Raw genomic sequence first — 6,845 nt, forward strand, 5'->3', positions numbered from 1 at the left:
AGAGGGGGCCCACACCTTGGCCAGGAGGGTGGGGACGCGCCCACCCCTACTGGGCGCCCCCCTGTCTCCTGGGCCCCCTGGTGGCCCTCCGGTGCCCATCTTATGCTATATGAAGGCTTTTACCCTAGAAAAAATTAGAGGCAAGCTTACGGGACGAAACTCCGCCGCCACGAGGCGGAACCAATCTAGAGCTCCGGCAGAGCTGTTCTGCCGGGGAAACTTCCCTCCGGGAGGGGGAAATCATCACCACCGTCATCACCAACAATCCTCTCATCGGGAGGGGGTCAATCTCCATCAACATCTTCACCAGCACCATCTCCTCTCAAAACCCTAGTTCATCTCTTGTATCCAATCTTGTATCAAAATCACAAATTGGTACCTGTGGGTTGCTAGTAGTGTTGATTACTCCTTGTAGTTGATAATAATTGGTTTACTTGGTGAAAGATCATATGTTCCGATCCTTAATGCATATTAATACTCCTCTTATTATGAACATGAATATGCTTTGTGAGTAGTTACGTTTGTTCCTGAGGACATGGGTGAAGTCTTGCTATTAGTAGTCATGTGAATTTGGTATTCGTTTGATATTTTGATGAGATATATGTTGTCTTTCCTCTAGTGGTGTTATGTGAACGTCGACTACATGACACTTCACCATTATTTGGGCCTAGAGGAAGGCATTGGGAAGTAATAAGTAGATGATGGGTTGCTAGAGTGACAGAAGCTTAGACCCTAGTTTATGCGTTGTTTCGTAAGGGGCTGATTTGGATCCATATGTTTAATGTTGTGGTTAGGTTTACCTTAATACTTCTTTTGTAGTTGTGGATGCTTGCAATAGGGGTTAATCATAAGTGGGATGCTTGTCCAAGTAAGGGCAGTACCCAAGCACCCGTCCACCCACATATCAAATTATCAAAGTACCGAACGCGAATCATATGAACGTGATGAAAACTAGCTTGACGATAATTCCCATGTGTCCTCGAGAGCTCTTTTCTCATTATAAGAAATTGTCCAGGCTTGTCCTTTGCTACAAAAAGGATTGGGACACCTTGCTACACTTTATTTACTTTTATTGCTTGTTACCCGTTACAATTTATCTTATCGCAAAACTATTTGTTACCTACAATTTCAGCGCTTGTAGAGAAAACCTTACCGAAAACCGCTTGTCATTTCCTTCTGCTCCTCGTTGGGTTTGACACTCTTACTTATCGAAAGGACTATGATAGATCCCATATACTTGTGGGTCATCATCAGCGGGCGCGTCCGTGGGATATAAGGGCTTAGATTAGCTAATTGCGATTGATGCTCCTAGCAGTTTGAAAGGGTACTTGAGCTAGAAGCTCATACGATGTAGCGTTGTCTGACAGGTGTAAGAGCATCTACAGTCGGACTTGGGAAATTCGGCCTCTCAAACGCCTGCGGCATGCGCGGACACTAACTGGGCATGCTTTATATGTTGCCTTTCATATCCTCGTCCCTCATATCTGAAACCTCAAAGCCATGCAACTCATGCAACACTACGTAACAAATGATCAAAGTGTAGTTCAGCAAATCAACATTTCATCGTTGGACAAAAGCAACATAGTTCATCAGAGTTCAACGGCGGACAGTGCCAATCCATACTACAAACTACTTATAAGACATAGATAAAATATAAATAGAACGGGGAAGGGCGGAGAAAATCACCACTTCCTCCTCGGCCCCTTCCCCTTTCGGTCGTCGGCGCGGCTGTACCCCTCCTCCATGTAGGAGTCGGCGTGCACAGGTGCGTCATCATCGGAGCTGGAGGTCGAGCCATCCATCAGGTCGGAGTCAGAGTCGGAGCTGCACCTTTTGCCTGATAGCTTGTGGGGCAGGCAGTTCTACTCCTTTGCATGGCGGGCCGCCTTCACCTTCGCCTCCTTGTTTGCCTCGCGCTCTGACAACTCGATGGCGAGTCGGAGCACCTTGTCATTTTTGTGGAAGAGGCGCCGCACACCCGTCTCCATTGTCGTGAGAGAGCGGCAGAGGACTGATGTGAGGAGCGCCGCCTCGGGATCAACTAGCGCGCTCGTGCGCGAATAGCGCATGGGCATCGCCTTCCCCCGCCGCTACCCACTCCCTCGCCCGTTGTCGCTCGCGCGCGGGCTGCTCGTGCCTTGGACTCGCGTGGCCGAGTGTGCGCCTGCCCCGGCACGGGCACTAGGACCCAGTGGTGTTCGGGTGTGATGACCCACAAGTATAGGTATCTATCATAGTCCTTTCGATAAGTAAGAGTGTCGAACCCAACGAGGAGCAGAAGGAAATGACAAGCGGTTTTCAGTAAGGTATTTTCTGCAAGCACTGAAATTGTAGGTGACAGATAGTTTTGTGATAAGATAAATTGTAACGGGTAACAAGCAATGAAAGTAAATAAGGTGCAGCAAGGTGGCCCAATTCTTTTTTGTAGCAAAGGACAAGCCTGGACAATTTCTTATAATGAGAAAAGCGCTCCCAAGGACACATGGGAATTATCGTCAAGCTAGTTTTCATCACGCTCATATGATTCGCGTTCGGTACTTTGATAATTTGATATGTGGGTGGACCGATGCTTGAGTACTGCCCTTTCTTGTACAAGCATCCCACTTATGATTAACCCCTATTGCAAGCATCCGCAACTACAAAAGAAGTATTAAGGTAAACCTAACCATAGCATGAAACTAGTGGATCCAAATCAGCCCCTTACGAAGCAACGCATAAACTAGGGTTTAAGCTTCTGTCACTCTAGCGACCCATCATCTACTTATTACTTCCCAATGTCTTCCTCTAGGCCCAAATAATGGTGAAGTGTCATGTAGTCGACGTTCACATAACACCACTAGAGGAGAGACAACATACATCTCATCAAAATATCGAACGAATACCAAATTCACATGACTACTAATAGCAAGACTTCACCCATCTCCTCAGGAACAAACGTAACTACTCACAAAGCATATTCATGTTCATAATCAGAGGAGTATTAATATGCATTAAGGATCTGAACATATGATATTCCACCAAGTAAACCAATTAGCATCAACTACAAGGAGTAATTAACACTACTAGCAGTCCACAGGTACCAATTTGTGGTTTTGATACAAGATTGGATACAAGAAATGAACTAGGGTTTTGAGAGGAGATGGTGCTGGTGAAGATGTTGATGGAGATTGACCCCCTCACGATGAGAAGATTGTTGGTGATGACAATGGTGATGATTTCCCCCTCCCAGAGGGAAGTTTCCCAGGCAGAACAGCTCCGTCGGAGCCCTAGATTGGTTCCGCCAAGGTTCTGCCTCGTGGCGGTGGAGTTTCGTCCCATAAGCTTGCTTATGATTTTTTTCAGGGTAAAAGCCTTCATATAGCAGAAGATGGGCACCGGAGGGCCACCAGGGAGACAGAGGGGCGCCCAGTAGGGGGGCGCCCCCACCCTCCTAGCCAGGGTGTGGGCCCCCTCTTGTATTTTCTTTGCTCAGTAATTCTTATTAATTCCAAAAGTGACTTATGTGGAGTTTCAGGATTTTTTGAGCTGTGCAGAATAGGTTTCCAATATTTTCTCCTTTTCCAGCCAGAATCCCAGCTGCCGGCATTCTCCCTCTTCATGATAATCCTTGTAAAATAAGAGAGAATAGCCATAAGTATTGTGACATAACGTGTAATAACAGCCCATAATGCAATAAATATCGATATAAAAGCATGATGCAAAATGGACGTATCAACTCCCCCAAGCTTAGACCTCGCTTGTCCTCAAGCGGAAGCCGAAATCAAAAAATATGTCCACATGTTTAGAGATAGAGGTGTCAATAAAAATAAAATACGGACATGAGGGCATCATGATCATTCTTACAACAACAACATATATAGATTTTATCATATGATTTCTTATGATCAAGTAACAATCTATTCACAATGTCAAGTATGGATCATAAACTTTATTGAGAACTAACAAACTATAATCTTAGTCATTGAAGCAATTACAATTTATCATAACATGAGAAAGAGTCAAGAATAGAGCCTTTCAGCAAGTCCACATACTCAACTATCATATAGTCTTCTACAATTGCTAACACTCACACAATACTTATGGTTATAGAGTTTTAATCGGACACTGAGAAAGATAGGGGCTTATAGTGTTGCCTTCCAACGTATTCACCTTTGGGTGATGTCAACAATAATAGTTCATGCTAACTTACATCAAATTGGATATATATATATCAGGATCTTTCCAACACGAGGTGCTTGCCAAAGGATAAAATGAAAAAGGGAAAGGTGAAGATCACCTTGACTCTTGCATAAAGTAAAGACATAAAGTAAAAGATAGGTCCTTCGCAGAGGGAAGCAGAGGTTGTCATGTGCTTTTAGGTTTGAATGCACAAAATCTTAATGCAAAAGAACGTCACTTTATATTGCCACTTGTGATATGAACCTTTATTATGCGGTCCATCGCTTTTATTACTTCCATATCACACGATCGTATAAAGCTTATTTTCTCCGCACTAATAAGTCAGACATATTTAGAGAGCAATTTTTATTGCTTGCAACATGACAACTTACTTGAAGGATCTTACTCAATCCATAGGTAGGTATGGTGGACTCTCATGGCAAAACTGGGTTTAAGAATATTTGGAAGCACAAGTAGTATCTCTACTTGGTGCAAGGAATTTGGCTAGCATGAGGGGGAAAGGCAAGCTCAACATGTTCGGAAGATCCATGACAATATACTTTAACTGAGATGTGAGAAAACATAAACCATTACATTGTCTTCCTTGTCCAACATCAACTCTTTAGCATGTCATACTTAATGAGTGATCACTATCATAAAATATGTCCAAGATAGTATATTTATATGTGAAAACCTCTCTTTCCTTATTACTTCCTATTAATTGCAACGATGGCCAAAACTACGTTTGTCAACTCTCAACAACTTTTATGCCTCATACTCTTTATATGTGAAGTCATTACTATCCATAAGATCAATATGAACTCTTTTATTTCTTTTTATTCTTTCTACTTTCTCAAGATCATAGCAAGATAGCAAAGCCCTTGACTCAACACTAATCTTTATTATATAGATCACGGACTCGATTACATAAAGAGATCACAAAGAAAAACTCAAAACTACTTCATACCAAAACTTCAATCTACTAGATCAAGATATTACTAAAAGGACCAAACTAAGAAAACGGTAAAGATAGGAGTGTGATGGTGATACGATACCGGGGCACCTCCCCCAAGCTTGGCAGTTGCTAAGGGGAGTGCCCATACCCATGTGATTATGTCTCCTTCTTTAGAATTGGTGTTATGATCTTCTTGGCGATGATGCCTCTTAGGACTTGTTGCTTGAGGTCCATATTCTCCTTGCGGAGTTTGCCCGTAACAGCCAAAGCTCCTTTTACCCAAGGATGCTGCATAGCTTATGGAGAACAAGTGACACTCTTTTTCATATTTTCATAAGAAAGAAATTTAACGTTGGAAGAGATGACCGAATTTGGAATGGCCGAGCTCTATAGTTCCCCCAATGTGAATCCAGATCGGAGACGAGAGGTAACTTCTTGATCCTGCTCCATAGCATCTATCCTTTACAAGTCGGCCTCCATCTCATCCTCCATTGACGGTCCAAAGTGATAAGCATCATTGTTTGCTTCTGGACCTGGCATCGGGTGGGACACCTGACTCTCCCCGACTGACTCTTGAGAAGACATCTTGCTCTAAACCTGCGATAGAAACAGCTCGAAACAAAAACATAGGATTTTTGCGTGATACGGTGGTCAAAACCTTCGGGAGATTATATAATGAATTTTTACCGACCAAAAGAAGTAACGTGCAAGAAAATGGAGTCCGGGAGGCACACGAGGTGCCCACGAGACAGGGGGGCGCGCCCAGGAAGTGTGGGCGTGCCCTCCACCCTCATGGAGGCCTCATGTCCTTCCTGGATTACTTCTTGCTTTCCAAAATTCTTAAATATTCCAAAACGGAGAAAAATTGCCATTAGAATCGTTTTGGAGTCGGTTTACTTACCGTACCACATACCTATTCCTTTTCAGAGTCTGAAACGTTCTGGAAAGTGTCCCTTATGTATTCCTCCGGGGTTACGGTCTCAATAATATTAATTTCAATATTGATAGGATTACCTGAGATATAACGTTTGATTCTTTGACCGTTCACCACCCTCAGACTTGTGCCTTCGAAGTTGTTGATTTTTATGGCACCGGAACGATAGACCTCCTCGATAACGTAAGGACCTTCCCACCTAGAGAGAAGTTTTCTTGCAAAAAATCGTAAACGAGAGTTGAATAGCAACACATAATCACCTACGTTAAACTCACGCTTTTGTATTCTTTTGTCATGCCATCTTTTAACTTTTTCTTTGAATAGCTTGGCATTCTCGTAGGCATGGGTTCTCCATTCATCAAGTGAGCTAATATCAAATAACCTCTCCTCACCGGCAAGTTTGAAGTCATAGTTGAGCTCTTTAATAGCCCAATATGCCTTATGTTCAAGTTCGAGAGGTAAGTGACATGCTTTTCCATAAACCATCTTATACGGAGACATACCCATAGGATTTTTATATGCAGTTCTATAGGCCCATAATGCATCATCAAGTTTCTTGGACCAATTCTTTCTAGATCTATTGACAGTCTTTTGCAAAATTAATTTGAGCTCTCTATTACTCAACTCTACTTGACCACTAGACTGTGGGTGATAAGGAGATGAAATTCTATGATTAACATCATACTTAGCAAGCATCTTACGGAAAGCACCATGAATAAAATGTGAACCACCATCAGTCATAAGATATCTAGGGACTCCAAACCTCGAAAAAATAACTTCTTTAAGCATCTTAATAGA

Source organism: Triticum dicoccoides, chromosome 5B, assembly GCF_002162155.2.
Source record: "Triticum dicoccoides isolate Atlit2015 ecotype Zavitan chromosome 5B, WEW_v2.0, whole genome shotgun sequence".
Lineage (NCBI taxonomy): Eukaryota > Viridiplantae > Streptophyta > Magnoliopsida > Poales > Poaceae > Triticum > Triticum dicoccoides.